The sequence below is a fragment of the Choloepus didactylus genome (assembly GCF_015220235.1).
Source record: "Choloepus didactylus isolate mChoDid1 chromosome 25 unlocalized genomic scaffold, mChoDid1.pri SUPER_25_unloc3, whole genome shotgun sequence".
In the NCBI taxonomy this organism is placed as follows: Eukaryota; Metazoa; Chordata; class Mammalia; order Pilosa; family Megalonychidae; genus Choloepus; species Choloepus didactylus.
In genome coordinates this window covers 1-18,926 of record NW_023637608.1, presented here as the reverse complement: position 1 = coordinate 18,926, position 18,926 = coordinate 1, and positions in this window count along the sequence as shown.

Here is an 18,926-nt window from a genome sequence, read left to right as displayed (position 1 = left end):
ACAAGAATTGAAATCACTAATTGCTAATCAAACAAACCTCCTAAATCAAGTAAAAATAAATCCCCAAATCAATTCAAATATTTGAGGAAAGATATAGCCAAAGAGATGAAGGACATAAAGAAGACATTGGGCAAACACAAGGAAGAAAGCAAAAGTTTGTAAAAACAAATGGCAGAATTTATGGGACTGGAAAACATGACACAAGAGATGAAGGACACAATGGTGACATACAGCAGCAGATTTCAAGAGACAGAAGGAAAGATCCATGAAGTGGAGAACAAGATATCTAAAACTTTACACACAAAAGAAAGATGGGGGAAAGAATGAAAGGACATGAGGATGTCTCAGGGAACTGAGTGACAACATGAAGTGTATCAATGTTCATGTCATGGGTTTCCTGGAAGGGGAAGAGAAGTGAAAAGGGGCAGAAACAATAATGGAGAAAATAATCACTGAAAATTTCCCATCCCATATGAAAGATATAAAATTACATATCCGAGAAATACAGTGAACTCCAAACAGAATACATCCAAATAGGCTTATGCCAAGACACTTAATAATCAGATTATCAATTGTCAAAGACAAAGGGAGAATTCTGGAAGCAGAAAGAGATAAGCAATCCATCAGATACAAAGGAAGATCAATGACTATTTGCAGAGTTCTCAGTAGAAACCAATGAGGAGAGACAGTAGTGGTATGAGATATATTTAAGATACTGAAAGAGAAAAACCAAGAATTTTATATCCAGTGAAGCCTGACCTTTAAATATGAGACAGAGTTTAAAATATTCTCTGGAAAACAGACAAAGAGATAGTTTGTGAACAAGATACCTGTTCTACAGGAAATACTAAAGGGAGCACTACACACAGATAGGAAAAGAAGAGAGAGAGAGTTTGGACCACAATGTTGGGAAATGGTAGCACAATAAGGTAAATACACTGAACAAAGGTGACTGCATATGGTTGAAAGAGAAAGGTTAGGGGCATGTAGGACACAACATGCATATACACACTCAGATTCAAACACACCCATCAATGTAGATACACACATGAAGAATTTCATGGAAAGATTTTGAAAGTTTCCATAATATGTGGGTTGCCCTGTGATATTTTCTGTGGTTCTCTATCATTCTATTTCAATTTACTAGACAAATATATATCATTCTTAACCTTTATGGGAAACCATTTATAGAATATTACATTCAGGCCTCTAGCAATTTCTCCACATTTTTCATATCTACCCATTCCTTCAATTTCTGTCATCATTGAAAATTCCTCTGAAACCACATTATTTCTGTATTCACACAATATGCTCTTATTCATCTACTATTATAACTGAACCACTAATTGGGCTAGATACATAGAACAATTTTATAATCCTCAAGGTGTTCACAGTGTATGAGAGTAAAAAGACATGAAAGTCAATAAAAGGAAAACATAGTCAAAAACCCTTCCATCTGAGGACTCAGGAAGATAGTGGCATAGAGAGGAGTTGAAGACTGTTAGTCCCTCCCAGAACAATTCATAAATGGCCAAAAAAAACTAGTAAATAACCTGGAATAACTGCAGGGAGACAAATGTGACTGTCCACTCATCATCCACCAACCTGAGTTGGGAGGAATGCCTGAGATCACAGCATAAAATCTGTAAGTAAAAACTGTGAACCTGTGCCTAGAGCTGAGAGCTGAGAGTCCCTCAGACATGGAAGCCTTGTGGTGCTAGAGAGCAGCACTCTCTCAGCCCAGCTCCAACTGGGGTTTTAATGTTAACTTCTCAATGCAGACAGTGACTCCTCAACAAGCAGACAGAGGCTTTTGGTGACAATTGACCTTGGGAGATTTGGGGGACACATATGTCTCAGGATGGGGATTCCAGAGGATTGGGTGCTATCTCTGGCTGATGGGTGAATCTGGGAGCTTTCTGTCCCTTTCTCTCTCTGTGGAGAAAGTCTCAGACATTTTCTGCTCACAGCACTTTGCAGTAAAGAAAGCCTGAGCCATTTTAAAATTGCAACACTTTGACAAAAAGAGTCAAAGAAACAAAGAACTTATTGATATTCAGATGGCCTTTCTGGAGGGGGCATAGCTTCCCAAGAGGAAAAGGAGGGGCCCAGCACTACTGCCTGCCTTACTGGAACCGGACCCCAAAGCCTGGGGAAGGAGAGCCACAGGCAACACCCTCTTACACCAGCCAGTGACAGGCTGACAGGTGCACCTGCCAAATAGAAAAGTACAGGTGTTTCAATCCCCTAAGAAAAATCATCAGGGAAACCGAATACTGAATATTTCCTCCTTGTGTGACCTGACCCTGTTCTCATCTGGGAAAACCTGATTGGGGTGGGCTAGGAGGTCAGATGTCTAGACAAAAGAAAACTACAACCTACACTAAGAAAAATCAAGTTATGGCCCAGTCAAAGGAACAAATGTACACTTCAACTGAGATACAGAAATTTAAACAACTAATGCTAAATCAATTCAAAAAGTTTAGAGAATATTTGACCAAAGAGATAGAGGCTGTAAAGAAGACACTGGGCATACATAAGGCAGAAATCGAAAGTTCAAAAAACAACTAGCAGAATCTATGGAAATGAAAGGCACAACAAAAGAGATGAAAAACACAAGGGAAACATACGACAGAAGATCTCAAGAGGCAGAAGAAAATACTCAGGATCTGGGGAACAAAACACCTGAAAGCCTACATGAAAAGGAGAAGATGGAGAAAAGAATGAAAAAATATGAGCAACATCTCTGGGAACTTAAAGATGAAAAAAAGTACAAGAATGTACATATCATTAGTGTCCCAGAAGAAGAGAAGAGAAAAGGGGCAGAAGCAATAATAGAGGACATAATCAATGAAAATTTCCCATTTCTTATGAAAGATAAAATTACAGATCCAAGAAATGCAGTGTACTCCAAACAGAATAGATCTGAATAGGCCTATGCCAAGACACTTAATAATCAGATTACCAAATGTCAAAGACAAAAAGAGAATCCTGAAAGCAGCAAGAGAAAAGCAATCCATCACATACAAAGGAAGCTTAATAAGACTATGTGCGGATCTCTCAGCAGAAACCATGGAGGCAAGAAGGAAGTGGTGTGATATATTTAAGATACTGAAAGAGAAAAACCACCAACCAAGAATCCTATATCCAGCAAAGCTGTCTTTTGAATATGAGGAAGAGTTCAAAATATTTTCCAAAAAACAGTCAATGAGAGATTTTGTGAAAAAGACAGCCACCCTACAGGAAATACTAAAGGGAGCACCACAGAGTGATAGGAGAAGACAGGAGTGCATGGTTTGGAACACAATTCTGGGAGATGGTAGCACAGCAATGTAAGTACACTGAACAAAGACAACTATGAATATGGTTGAGAGAGGAAGGTTGGGAACATGTGAGATGCCAGAAAAAAAGGAGGAAAGATGAAGACTGGGACTGAGTAAATTGAAATCTAGAGTGTTCAATAGTTGTGATAAAATGTAGCAATATGTTCTTTTATGAGGGACAGCAAACAAATATCAACCTTGCAAGGTGTTAAAAATGGGAAGGCATTGGGGGAGGGATATAATCAATGTAAACTAGAGACTGTAACTAACAGAATCATTGTATTATGCTTCCTTTAATGTAACAAAGGTGATATACCAAGGTAAATGCAGATAAGAGGGGGGATAGGGGAGGCATGTTAGACACTTGACATTGGTGGTGGTGTCTGACTCTTTAATATACTTTGATTTAAGGTTATATTTCCTTTTGCTGCTTCCTAGCTGTCATTTTTTTTCCTCTTTCTTTTGCCTCTCTACCTTCTTTGACTCTCCCTCCTGCCTTGTGGAAAAAATGTAGATGACCTTATATAGATAGTGGTGAAGGTGGTGAACACATAAATACATGACCATACAGAGAACCATCAATTGTTTAGTTAGGATGGAATGTATGGTGTGTGAACAAAACCTTTAAAACAATGGGTTGATGACAAAACCTCAAGGGCAATATACTGAGTGAAATAAGCCAGACACATAAGGACAAGTATTGCAGGGTCTCACTGATAGGAACTACTTATAATATGTAAACACATAAACATGAAATATAAGGTACCAAGTTATAGGACAAGGCTTAAGAATGGGGGGTGGTTGCTTAGTATGAGCAGAATGTTCAACTAGGATAAACTTAAATGTCTGGAATTGAACAGAGGTGTCAGCCACAAGATGTGTGAATAACTAACAGTGCCAAATGGTGCATGAATGAGGTGGAAAGGGGAAGCTCAGAGTCATATATGTCACCAGAAGGAAAGTTGGAGGTCAAAAGATGGGAATGTGGCAAGATGGCGGACTGGTGAGCTGTATGTTTTAGTTACTCCTCCAGGAAAGTAGGTAGAAAGCCAGGAACTGCGTGGACTGGACACCACAGAGCAATCTGTCTTTGGGCATACTTCATACAACACTCATGAAAATGTGGATCTGCTGAGATCAGCGAAATCTGTAAGTTTTTGCGGCCAGGGGACCCGCGCTCGTCCCTGCCAGGCTCAGTCCCATGGGCGGAGGGGCTGTCAGCTCTGGGAAGGAGAAGTGAGAACTGCAGTTGCAGCCCTTATCGGAAACTCATTCTACTGATCCAAACTCCAACCATAGATAGACTGAGACCAGACACCAGAGGATCTGAGAGCAGCCAGCCCAGAAGAGAGGAGACAGACATAGATAAAAAGAGCACGAAAAACTCCAAAATAAAAGCAAAGGATTATTGGAGTTCTGGTGAACATAGAAAGGGGAAGGGCAGAGCTCAGGCCCTCAGGCTCATATGCAAATCCTGAAGAAAAGCTGATCTCTCTGCCCTGAGGACCTTTCCTTAATGGCCCTAATAGCTTTGTCTCTTAGCATTTCAATAACCCATTAGATCAGTGAGGAGGGCCCTTTTTTTTTTTTAATCACTTTTTTTCTTTTTCTAAAACAATTACTCTAAGAAGCCCAATACAGAAAGCTTCAAAGACTTGCAATTTGGGCAGGTCAAGACAAGAGCAGAACTAAGAGAGCTCTGAGACAAAAGGCAATAATCCACTGGCTGAGAAAATTCAGTAAACACCACAACTTCCCAAGAAAAGGGGGGTGTCCACTCACAGCCATCATCCTGGTGGACAGGAAACACTTCTGCCCATCGCCAGCCCCATAGCCCAGAGCTGCCCCACACAACCCAGAGTGACGGAAGTGCTTCAAATAACAGGCACACTCCACAAAACTGGGCGTGGACATTAGCCTTCCCTGCAACCTCAGCTGATTGTCCCAGAGCTGGGAAGGTGGAGCAGTGTGAATTAACAAAGCCCCATTCAGCCATCATTTCAGCAGACTGAGAGCCTCCCTACACAGCCCAGCAGCCCAGAACCACCCTGGGGGGATGGCACTCACCTGTGACATAGCACAGTCATCCCTCAACAGAGGACCAGGGGGTGCACGGTCTGGAAGAGGGACCCACTTGCAAGTCTCAGGAGCCATACGCCAATACCAAGCACTTGTGGGGCAGTGGCAGAGACAAACTGTGGCAGGACTGAACTGAAGGATTAGACTATTGCAGCAGCTTTAAAACTCCAGGATCACCAGGGAGATTTGATTGTTAGAGCCATCCCTCCTCCCTGACAGCCCAGAAACACGCCCCATATACAGGGCAGGCAACACCAACTACACACGCAAGCTTGGTACACCAATTGGACCCCACAAGACTCACTCCCCCACTCACCACAAAGGCAAAGCAGGGGAGAACTGGCTTGTGGAGAACAGGTGGCTCATGGACGCCACCTGCTGGTTAGTTAGAGAAAGTGTACTCCACGAAGCTGTAGATGTGATAAATTAGAGATAAGGACTTCAACTGGTCTACACATCCTAAAAGAACCCTATCAAGTTCAGCAAATGCCAAGAGGCCAAAAACAACAGAAAATTATAAAGCATATGAAAAAACCAGACGATATGGATAACCCAAGCCCAAGCACCCAAATCAAAAGATCAAAAGAGACACAGCACCTAGAGCAGCTACTCAAAGAACTAAAGATGAACAATGAGACCACAGTACAGAATACAAAGGATATCAAGAAGATCCAAGAAAAGCATAAAGAAGACATTGCAAGACTAAATAAAAAAATACATGATCTTATGGAAATTAAAGAAACTATTGACCAAATTAAAAAGATTCTGGACACTCATAGTACAAGATTAGAGGAAGTTGAACAACGAATCAGTGAACTGGAAGATGACAGAATGGAAAATGAAAGCATAAAAGAAAGAATGGGGAAAAAAATGAAAAAATTGAAAAGGACCTCAGGGATATGATAGATAATATAAAATGTCCTAATATAAGACTCATTGGTGTTCCAGAAGAGGAAGAAAAGGGTAAAGGTCTAGGAAGAGTATTCAAAGAAATTGTTGGGGAAAACTTCCCAAATCTTCTAAACAACATAAATACACAAATCATAAATGCTCAGCGAACTCCAAATAGAATAAATCCAAATAAACCAACTCCAAGACATATTCTGATCACACTGTCAAACACGGAAGAGAAGGAGCAAGTTCTGAAAGCAGCAAGAGAAAAGCAATTCACCACATACAAAGGACACAGCATACGACTAAGTAGTGACTACTCAGCAGCCACCATGGAGGCAAGAAGGCAGTGGCACGATATATTTAAAATTCTGAGTGAGAAAAATTTCCAACCAAGAATACTTTATCCAGCAAAGCTCTCCTTCAAATTTGAGGGAGAGCTTAAATTTTTCACAGACAAACAAATGCTGAGAGAATTTGCTAACAAGAGACCTGCCCTACTGGAGATACTAAAGGGAGCCCTACAGACAGAGAAACAAAGAAAGGACAGAGAGACTTGGAGAAAGGTTCAGTACTAAAGAGATTCAGTATGGGTACAATAAAGGATATTAATAGAGAGAGGGGAAAAATATATATGACAAACACAAACCAAAGATAAGATGGCTGATTCAAGAAATGCCTTCACGGTTATAACATTGAATGTAAATGGATTAAACTCCCCAATTAAAAGATATAGATTTGCAGAATGGATCAAAAAAAATGAACCATCAATATGTTGCATACAAGAGACTCATCTTAGACACAGGGACACAAAGAAATTGAAAGTGAAAGGATGGAAAAAAATATTCATGCAAGCTACAGCCAAAAGAAAGCAGGTGTAGCAATATTAATCTCAGATAAAATAGACTTCAAATGCAGGGATGTTTTGAGAGACAAAGAAGGCCACTACATACTAATAAAAGGGGCAATTCAACAAGAAGAAATAACAATCATAAATGTCTATGCACCCAATCAAGGTGCCACAAAATACATGAGAGAAACATTGGCAAAACTAAAAGAAGCAATTGATGTTTCCACAATAATTGCAGGAGACTTCAACACATCACTCTCTCCTATAGATAGATTAACCAGACAGAGGACCAATAAGGAAATTGAAAACGTAAACAATCTGATAAATGAATTAGATTTAACAGACATATACAGAACATTACATCCCAAATCACCAGGATACACATACTTTTCTAGTGCTCATGGAACTTTCTCCAGAATAGATCATATGCTGAGACATAAAACAAGCCTCAGTAAATTTAAAAAGATTGAAATTATTCAAAGCACATTCTCTGACCACAATGGAGTACAACTAGAAGTCAATAACCATCAGAGACTTAGAAAATTCACAAATACCTGGAGGTTAAACAACACACTCCTAAACAATCAGTGGGTTAAAGAAGAAATAGCAAGAGAAATTGCTAAATATGTAGAGACAAATGAAAATGAGAACACAACATAAAAAAACCTATGGGATGCAGCAAAAGCAGTGATGAGGAGGAAATTTATAGCACTAAATGCATATATTAAAAAGGAAGAAAGAGCCAAAATCAAAGAAGTAATGGATCAACTGAAGAAGCTAGAAAATGAACAGCAAACCAATCCTAAACCGAGTACAAGAAAAGAAATAACAAGGATTAAAGCAGAAATAAATGACACAGAGAACAAAAAAACAATAGAGAGGATAACTATCACCAAAAGTTGGTTCTTTGAGAAGATCAAAAAGATTGACAAGTCCCTAGCTAGACTGTCAAAATCAAAAAGAGAGAAGACCCATATAAACAAAATAATGAATGAAAAAGGTGACATAACTGCAGATCCTGAAGAAATTAAAAAAATTATAATAGGATACTATGAACAACTGTATGGCAACAAACTGGATAATGTAGAGGAAATGGACAATTTCCTGGAAACATATGAACAACCTAGACTGACCAGAGAAGAAATACAAGACCTCAATCAACCCATGACAAGCAAAGAGATGCAATCAGTCATCAAAAATCTTCCCACAAATAAATGCCCAGGGCCAGATGGCTTCACAGGGGAATTCTACCAAACTTTCGAGAAAGAACTGACACCAATCTTACTCAAACTCTTCCAAAACATTGAAGAAAATGGAACACTACCTAACACATTTTATGAAGCTAACATCAATCTAATACCAAAACCAGGCAAAGATGTTACAAAAAAGGAAAACTACTGGCCAATCTCCCTAATGAATACAGATGCAAAAATCCTCAACAAAATACTTGCAAATCGAATCCAAAGACACATTAAAAAAATCATACACCATGACCAAGTGGGGATCATTCCAGGCATGCAAGGATGGTTCAATATAAGAAAATCAATCAATGCATTACAACACATTAAAAATTCGAAAGGGAAAAATCAAATGATCATCTCAATAGATGCTGAAAAATCATTTGACAAAATCCAACATCCGTTTTTGATAAAAACACTTCAAAAGGTAGGAATTGAAAGAAACTTCCTCAATATGATAAAGAGCATATATGAAAAACCCACAGCCAGCATAGTACTCAATGGTGAGAGACTGAAAGCCTTCCCTCTAAGATCAGGAACAAGACAAGGATGCCCGCTGTCACCACTGTTATTCAACATTGTGCTGGAAGTGCTAGCCAGGGCAATCCGGCAAGACAAGGAAATAAAAGGCATCCAAATTGGAAAAGAAGAAGTAAAACTGTCATTGTTTGCAGATGATATGATCTTATATCTGGAAAACCCTGAGAAATCAACGATACAGCTACTAGAGCTAATAAACAAATTTAGCAAAGTAGCGGGATACAAGATTAATGCACATAAATCACTAATGTTTCTATATGCTAGAAATGAACAAACTGAAGAAACACTCAAGAAAAAGATACCATTTTCAATAGCAACTAAAAAATCAAGTACCTAGGAATAAACTTAACCAAAGATGTAAAAGACCTATACAAAGAAAACTACATAACTCTACTAAAAGAAATAGAAGGGGACCTTAAAAGATGGAAAAATATTCCATGTTCATGGATAGGAAGGCTAAATGTCATTAAGATGTCAATTCTACCCAAACTCATCTACAGATTCAATGCAATCCCAATCAAAATTCCAACAACCTACTTTGCAGACTTGGAAAAGCTAGTTATCAAATTTATTTGGAAAGGGAAGATGCCTCGAATTGCTAAAGGCACTCTAAAAAAGAAAAACGAAGTGGGAGGACTTACACTCCCTGACTTTGAAGCTTATTATAAAGCCACAGTTGCCAAAACAGCATGGTACTGGCACAAAGATAGACGTATAGATCAATGGAATCGAATTGAGAATTCAGAGATAGACCCTCAGATCTATGGCTGACTGTTCTTTGATAAGGCCCCCAAAGTCACTGAACTGAGTCATTATGGTCTATTCAACAAATGGGGCTGGGAGAGTTGGATATCCATATCCAAAAGAATGAAAGAGGACCCCTACCTCACCCCCTACACAAAAATTAACTCAAAATGGACCAAAGATCTCAATATAAAAGAAAGTACCATAAAACTCCTAGAAGATAATGTAGGAAAACATCTTCAAGTCCTTGTATTAGGTGGCCACTTCCTAGACTTTACACCCAAAGCACAAGCAACAAGAGAAAAAATAGATAACTGGGAACTCCTCAAGCTTAGAAGTTTCTGCACCTCAAAGGAATTTGTCAAAAAGGTATAGAGGCTGCCAACTCAATGGGAAAAAATTTTTGGAAACCATGTATCTGACAAAAGACTGATATCTTGTATATATAAAGAAATCCTACAACTCAATGACAATAGTACAGACAGCCCAATTATAAAGTGGGCAAAGGATATGAAAAGAGAGTTCTCTGAAGAGGAAATACAGATGGCGAAGAAACATGAAAAACTGTTCAGCTTCACTAGCTATTAGAGAGATGCAAATTAAGACCACAATGAGATACCATCTAACACCTATTAGAGTGGCTGCCATTAAACAAACAGGAAACTACAAAAGATGGGAATGTATAAGACTGAATCCTATGTGGGCAATGTCCATGATTAACTGTACAAATATTAGAAATCTCTTTCATGAACCAGAACAAATGTATGACAATACAATTAGAAGTTAATAATGGGCATATAGGGAAGAAATACATGTCTATTGCAAACTATATACTACAGTTAATAGTATTTCAACATTCTTTCATAAACAGTAACAAATGTACTATACCAACACTATGAGTCAACCATTGAGGGATGTTGGTTAAGGATATGGGAGGATTTCAGTTTTCTTTTTTTTTTGTTTTTTTTCAATCTTTCACTTTATTTCTTGTCTGGAGTAATGGAAACGTTCTAAAAATTGAACAATAATTAAGTGTGGTGATGGATGCACAGCTGTTTGAGGGCACAAGGGGCAACTGATTTACATTTTAGACCTTTGGATAATTGTATGGTATCTGAAAAATCGCAATAAAAATTTTAAAAAATGCTTCCATCCAAATTAAGTGCAGGAAAGAATCTGTTGTCTTCCTGTGGAGAAGTTAAAAATTTCAAAAAGTGATTGCTAAAGACACCCCCTAATGAGGAGGTAGTTTATTCTTGATTGGAGGGAGTGAGAAATTCCAATTGTGCCAATGGGAGAAACTCTGACACAAGGAAACAGTTGTCTAAAGGTGCTGAACTTTGAGTCTATGGCATGCTGGTGAAAGTTCAAGTCAAACTGAAGGTCATGGAGCTCATGGTAAAGGTCACAGAACCATTGTGTGCTGCATGTATGTCTGTGTATGTGTGTGTGCTGTGGGTGTGAGTGTGGGTGTCTGTGTGTTTTTTTGTTGTGCTCAGAGCACAGGCACCTTCCACTATAATTTGAAGACCAAATGCAAATCCATACTTGGAAACAAAGAGGGTATTCATTTTTATTTGAGGGAATGCTAAAGAACAATTTGACAAAGGGAAGAGGTACAACCCGTGGCATGGAACCTGTCCTGAATTTCCAACAGCAGCGTGGCCACCTCCTTCATAAACCCTTTCAGACATTCTCCCTTATCACTCACCACTTGCCCCCTCCCCTGAAAACACCGGATCCTTGTTGAGCTATGGCATGGGTAACAAGTCCTCTCCTAGGGCCTTTGCCCTGGACATGCTCCCGTCTGGTCACACATGACCAGGTTGCCTCATGGCTCCCAACATCTCATCTGAGAGGACTCTGTTAAAATACCACCTTGTCCTTTGATCTTGATTGGACACCAGCAAAATATAACACTCTCTATTTTCTGTGTCTTTTTCCATGTTAGATTTTCTTTTTCACAAAATGTCCCCTATTGACATGTTATATAATTCTTACCTACTTACTTACATTCTTTCTCCATCATCAGATTGTGTTTTTTCCTTCTTCAGCACTGTGATCCTATTGCCTCAGCAGTGACTGGCATATAGCCAACAAAATAAATATATGTGAAACAAAGGAAATGCTGAATGTGGACAGAAAATCATAATCAGAGCTGGACTGGGAGTCCCCTAAGGTATCACATGCATGACGAAAGTATAGAAATTAATTTCCTGAATGGAAAATAGAAATTATAGCATGTCCTGTAGACTAGAAATGCCTGTTTTTATGAAAATTAGTCATGATCCTTTTCTCTTTTCTCCTAGAATCATCAGGCACATGGAATCAGGAAACAAAACTCAAATCTCAGGATTTCATCTTCTCTGGTTTTTAAAGGGAAAAGAAATGCATTCCTTCCTTTTTTGGGTGTTCTGGTCCCATCTTTGGAAAGCTTATCATCATCCCAGCCACCATCACTGACTCCCAACACTGCATGCCCATGTATTTCTTCATTTCCAACCTGTCCTTTGCCAAAATATGTGTATTGTACATCAATGTCACAAAGATTCCAGTGAATCTTCAGGCACAGAGAAAAGTAATTTCCTATGCAAATTACCTCAAACAGATGTGATTTTTTTACTATTTGGTTTGTTGTATGACTTACTCCTTTATATGGTGGCCTATGACTGCATTGTGGTGATCTGTCAACACCTGCACTACATGGGCATCACGTGGCTCTGTGGCCTGCTGGCTCTGAGGACATGAGCCATGAGTGCCCTACTTTCCTTATTGCAAAGCTTAATGATGCTGCAGCTGTCCTTCTGTGCACACTTGGAAAACTCTGAATTTTTCTGTGAAAATTATGACATGTTCTGACTTCCCTGATCATATAAATTCCTCAATGACATATGATGAATTTTGGAGCTGGGATGCTGGGTAGGAGGTATAGTCATTGGCATCATTTTCTCCTATTCTAAGATTGTTCCCTATATATGTGTTATCTCAGCTCAGAGAATGTATGAAGCATTTTCCACCTATTTGTCTCATCTCTTAGTGGTCTCCTTACTTTATTGTACAAGACTAGGTGTGCACTTTTCTTCTGATGGTACTCACAGTATAAATTCAACTCTAAAAGCATCAGTGAAGTATGTTGTGGCCACACCAGCTTTGAAGATAGTTTGTTGGAAAGTGAAAACACAAAAGAACAAATGGTGAAAAAAAAATTGAAATGGATATCAGGGAAATGATGGGCAACATATAGCACAATATAAGAATTATTGGTATTGCAGAAGGGAAAGATATGGGTAAAGACAAGAAAGAGTATTCAAATACATTGCTGGGGAAAACTACCCAAAACTTTTAATGACATAAATATGCAATTCATAGATGCTAAATGAACTCCAAATAGAATAAATTGAAACAAACACACTGCAAGACATATTCAGATCAGACTTTAAAATACTTTAAAATACTGATGAGGAGGAGAAAGTTGACTAGAAGTCAACTAGAAGTCAATAACCATCAAAGATTAAGAACATTCAAAATATCTGGAGGTTACAAAACACACTCCTAAACAATCCATGGGTTAAAGAAAAATCACAAGGTGAATTGTGGAATATCTAAGATGAATGAAAATGAGAGCAAACTATATCAAAACTTTTGGGACACAGTGAAGGTGGTACTGAGGGTAAAATTTATACTTCTAAATGCATACATTAAAAAGGAAGAAAGAAGCAAAATTAAAAAGAATAATCAAACAGTGAAGAAGCTAGGGAATGAACAGAAATTAATCCTAAACCTAATAGAATAAAAGAAATAACAAGAATTAAACCAAAAATAAATGATATAGAGAATAGAAAAACAATAGAGAGAATAAATAGAACCCAAAATAGGATTTTGAGATCAAGAATATTGACAAGCCCATAGCTATACTGACAAAATCAAAATGGTGGAATACCTAAATAAATAATATAATAAATAAGAGAGGGGACATGACTTCAGATCATGGAGAAATTTTAAAAAAAATGATTAGTGGATACTATGAAGAACTGTATGTGAAAAAAATAGATAATGTAGAAGAAATGGGCAATTTCCTGGAAAAAAAATGACAACCTAGACTACCAGAGAAGAACTAGAAGACTTCAGCAAACTAATCACAATCAAAGAGATCCAATCAGTCAACAAAAATCTTGACACAAATGAAAGCCCAGCATGAGTTGGCTTCACGGGGAGGGGAGGGAGTATTCTACCAAACTTTCCAAAAAGAATGGATGCCAGTCATACTTAAATTCTTTCACAAAATTGATGAAAGTGGAACACTTATTTTATGAAGCCAACATCACTCTAATATCAACACTAAGTAAAAATGCTACAAGAAAGTAAAACTACTGGTCAATCAGCTTCATGAATATAGATGCAAAAATTCTCAAAATACATGCAAACAGAATCCAAAGACACATTTAAAAAAAACATACACCATGAACAAGTAGAGCTCTTTCCAGGCATGCAAGGATGGTTCAATGAAGAAAATCAGTGTAATACAACACATTAAGAAATCAAAAGGGAAAATCAAATGATTATCTCAATAGATGCTGAAAAGGTATTCAAAAAAAATCCAGCATCCTTTTTGATAAAAACACTTCAAATGTGGAATTTGAAAGAAACTTCCTCAATATAAGGGCATATATTGAAAGCAGAGATCAGGCATAGTACTCAATGGTGAGAGGTTGAAAGACTTCCCTGTAAGATCAGGAATGAGACAAGGATGCTCACTGTCACCACTGTTATTGAACATTGTGCTAGAAGTTCTATCCAGAGCAATCTAGCAAGATAAAGAAATCAGAGGTATCCAAATTGGAAAGGAAGAAGCAAAACTGTCATTATTTGCAGATGTTTTGATCATATATTTGAAAAATCCTGAGAAATTGATGACAAAGCTACTTGAGCTAATAAACTAATTAAGCATTACAGTGGGGTACAAGATTAATGTGCATAAGTCAGCCTTGTTCCTATACACTGGAAGTGACCTAACTGAAAAGACACTCAAGAAAATGATTCCATTCTGAATAGCAACTAAAAAAGTCAAGTACCTAGGAATAAACTTAACCAAGATGTAAAGGACCTTTCAATACAAAAAAATTGCATTACTTTACTAAAAGAAATAGAAGAGGACCTAAAAGGATAGAAAAATATTCATGTTCATGGATAGGAAGGTTAATGGTCACTAAGATATCAGTCCTACCAAAACTCATCTACAGATTCAATGCAATTCCAATCAAAATTCCAACAACCTAATTTGTAGACTTGGAAAAGCTAGTTATTAAATTTGTTTGGCAGGTAAAGATGTCTCAAATTGCTAAAGAAATCCTTTAAAAAAGAAAAACAAACGGGAAGACTAACACTTCCGGAATTTGAAGCTAACTATAAAGCCACAGTAATCAAAGAGCATGGTATTGGCACAAGAATAGACATATCCATCAACGGAATTGAATTGAGAATTTGGAGATAGACCCCCAGATCTACAGTCAAGTGATCTTTGATAAGGCCCCCAATCCCTTTGAAAAGGGACATAGTCTCTTCAACAAATGGGGCTGGGAGAGCTGAATATCAATATACAAAAAAATAAAGAGGACCCCTACCTCACAACCTACACAAGAATTAACTTAAAGTGGATCAAAGTCCTCACTGTAAGAGACAGCACCATAAAACTCCTAGAAGATAAAATAGGGAGACATCTTCAAGATGTTTCATTAGGAGGTCACTTCTTAGACTTTACACCCAAAGCACAAGCAATGAAAGAAAAAAATATATAAGTGGGAACTCCTCAGAATTTAAAACTTCAGTATCTCAAAGGAATTTGTCAAAAAGTTGAAGAAGCAGCCAAATAAATGGGAAAAAAATATTTGGATCCCATGTATCTGACAAAACATTGATATTTTGCATATATAAAGAAATCCTACAACTGAAAGATGATAGTATAAACAACCCAATTATAAAATGGGCAAATTATATGAAAAGACATTTATCTGAAGAGGAAACACAAATGGATAAAAAGCACATGAGAAAATGTTCATCTTCAGTAGCTTTTAGAGATACGCACATTAAGACCAATTAGAATCACTGCCATTAAACAAACAGGAAACTACAAATGATGGTGAGGATGTGGAGAAATTGGAACTCGTATACCTTTCTAGTGGGACTATGTAATACCACAGCCACTTAGAAAACTAGATATCAAGTTACCCTTCAATCCATCAATTTCACTTCTTGGTACATACCCAGAATTTAGGAAAGCAGTGACATGAACAGATATTTGCACCCCAATATTCATAGTGACATTATTCACAATTGCCAAGAGATGGAAACAATCCAAATGTCCTTCAACAGATCAATTTTTAGCAAAATAAGGTATAAACACATGACAGAGTACTCACAGCAGTAGGACAGAATGAGGTTATGAAATATATGACAACATGAATGAAACTTGAAGACCCAATGCTGAGTGAAATAAGCCAGATACAAAGAGAGTTATTGTGTATTACTACTAATGTGAACTCTGTGAAAAAGTTAAAAAAATGTTTTATATTGTAGAATGTAGGGGACCAAGAGATAGTACCTAGGGAAGTGGGAATGATAATCTAATAAGAACAGATAATCTGTTGAGAGTAATCTTAATTTCATGGGAATAGTCAGGTATGATTATGGTTTGTAAATTTTCTTGGGTATGGTAGGAACATGCTGGAAGCAATGTTGTTATTTTATGGTAATTTGTTTCTCTTATTCCTTTGTTTTGTTTTGTTTAAAATATATTTTCTTTAACATTTTGATTAAAAATGTTAACAAATATGGGAGAGGTGGACCTTGGAATGATTGTGGAGTAGGGGGCTCCAGGGCATACTTCTACAAAACAACTAGTGGACCAAGAGAATGTGGCTGAAACAACTCTTCTGGGGCTTTGTAGACCAGAGGAGCACTGTCCTGCACCCAGGGAAGAGCAGGAGGAAGTTGATGACCAATTGTGATAAAGGAGTGGGAGCAAATTGCTGCCAGGTACTACCCACTAGTCTCAAAGTGGCCACCTTGGATCCATTTCCTGCCTGGTTGCTGCATACAAGAGGTACATGGAAGCACTCTAACCCAAGAATGGGGGAATGGAGACATGACCAAATCTGATCACATCTATTGATTGGCAAGTGTAAATTACTTTGTTCCAGCTCTCAGCTGCTGTTTTAGTCCACATAAGCTGGGACAACCACAACATTGTTTCAACCCTGCTCCTGGTAAGAGCAAAGGTGGCAGAATATTTAATATGCAGGACCTTCTTGGGACTATGGAGAACAGATTGCTGAAGATCACTACCTTTTGGACAAGCACAGCGTCACAGAACCATTTTCAAAAAGTCTTTTTGGAGTCTTTTTTGATCCTTCCCCTAGGGCTATTTGGAGCAGGTCTGTGCCCCCTTAGTGCATGCCTGGAATATCCTTGGCTGGGAAATATGATTTGAGAAGTATTCTTCAGGGTCTCCTTCCCCCCAGTATTTGTCTTACAGGCAAAAATCAGATAGAAGCTATTAAAGAAGAGTTAAAATATAAACAAATTATAGAGGCTATGCTGGTTTGAGTCTATTTTGTGCCCCAGTAAAGCCATGTTCTTCTAGTCCAAGCTTGTTAGGGCAGACATATTGTGATTGCTTATATGTTTATTAGGTTGTTCCCATGGAGATGTGACCCCACCCATTCAATGTGGGACTTAATTTGTTTACTGGCTTCTGCTATGAAATAAAAGGCAGAGACATTTTGAAAAGAGTTCAGAGACACTTAGAAAAGACCCAGAGACATTTTGGAGACAGCCATTGAAACCACAACCAGGATCCAAACTAGGAGATGAAATCAAAAGTTTGACCTGGAGAAGCTAATAGAGGATCCCCAGATAGTTAGAGAGAAATGACCTGAGAGAAACAAGCAAGGATGTACAGGAGCTGGGAGAGGAGCTGAATCAGAAGACCAGAGCCATTTTGGAGTAAGCAAAGGAAACCAGAAGCAAACCCCAGGGGAGGCTCATCAGACTCGAGCCATGTGCTTTCTCATGTGACAGAGAACACCAGATGCCATCTGCCTTTCTTCAGATAAGTTATCTTCCTATTGATGCTTTAATTGGGACATTTCCATGGCATTAGAACTGCAAATTTGGGAATAATTCAATCCCCCATTTAAAAAGCCAATCAATTTCTTGTATTTTGCATTCTGGCAAGTTTAGAAAACTGGAACAGTGGCAGAACAGAAACAAACAGAACAGAAAAAGATTCTCAAAGTAGGAACAGGAAAAGGAAGCTTTCTCCTGGGAGTGTAACAATTTCCCAGATAATGAAATTGTAGAGCACACTGAGGGCAATTATCACATGAAGAAGACTTGAAAATATCATTTAAACTTTGGCAATTACAAGCCATACAAAGAAAGAAGTAGATGTGACTCAGTCAAAGGAACAAAGCAAATCTTCAGAGAAAATGCAAAATTTGAAACAACTAATCAAAGTTTTTCAAACAAATCTCCTATATCAATTCAGGGAGAAGAAAAAATATGGCTAGAGAGATAAAGTATATTAAAAAATACAAGATGAACATGAAGAAGAATTTGAAAGTATTAAAGAAACATATTACAACTTATGGAATGAAAGGCACACTAGAAGTAATTAAAATACACTAGAGGCATACAATAGCAGATTTTCAAATGCAGAAGAAAGATTCAGTAAACTACAAGACAAAACAATCAAAATCTTACAGACAGAAGAACAGAAAAATAAAAGAATGGAAAAAAATTAAGTAGGATCTCAGGGAATTGAATGACAGCAAAGTGTGCACAAACATGGTTGTCATGGGTATCCCAGAAGGAGAAGAGAAGGCAAAAGGGCAGAAAGAACATTTAAGAAAATAATGACTGAAAATTTACCAACTATTATGAAAGATTATATATATATATATATATATATATATATATACACACACACACACACACATATATTTATATATATATATATATCCAAGATGCACAATATACTCCAAACAGAATACATCCTAATAGACCTACTCTGAGACACATGTTAATCAGAATGCCAAATGCTAAAGAAAAATAAAGAATCCTTAAAGCAGCAAGAGAAACAATCCATCACATACAAAGAAACTGCAATAAGACTAAGTGCCAATGTCTCATGGGAAACCATGTAGATGAGAAGAAAATGGTATGATATACTTAAGGAACTTAAAGAGAAATCTGCCAGCCAAA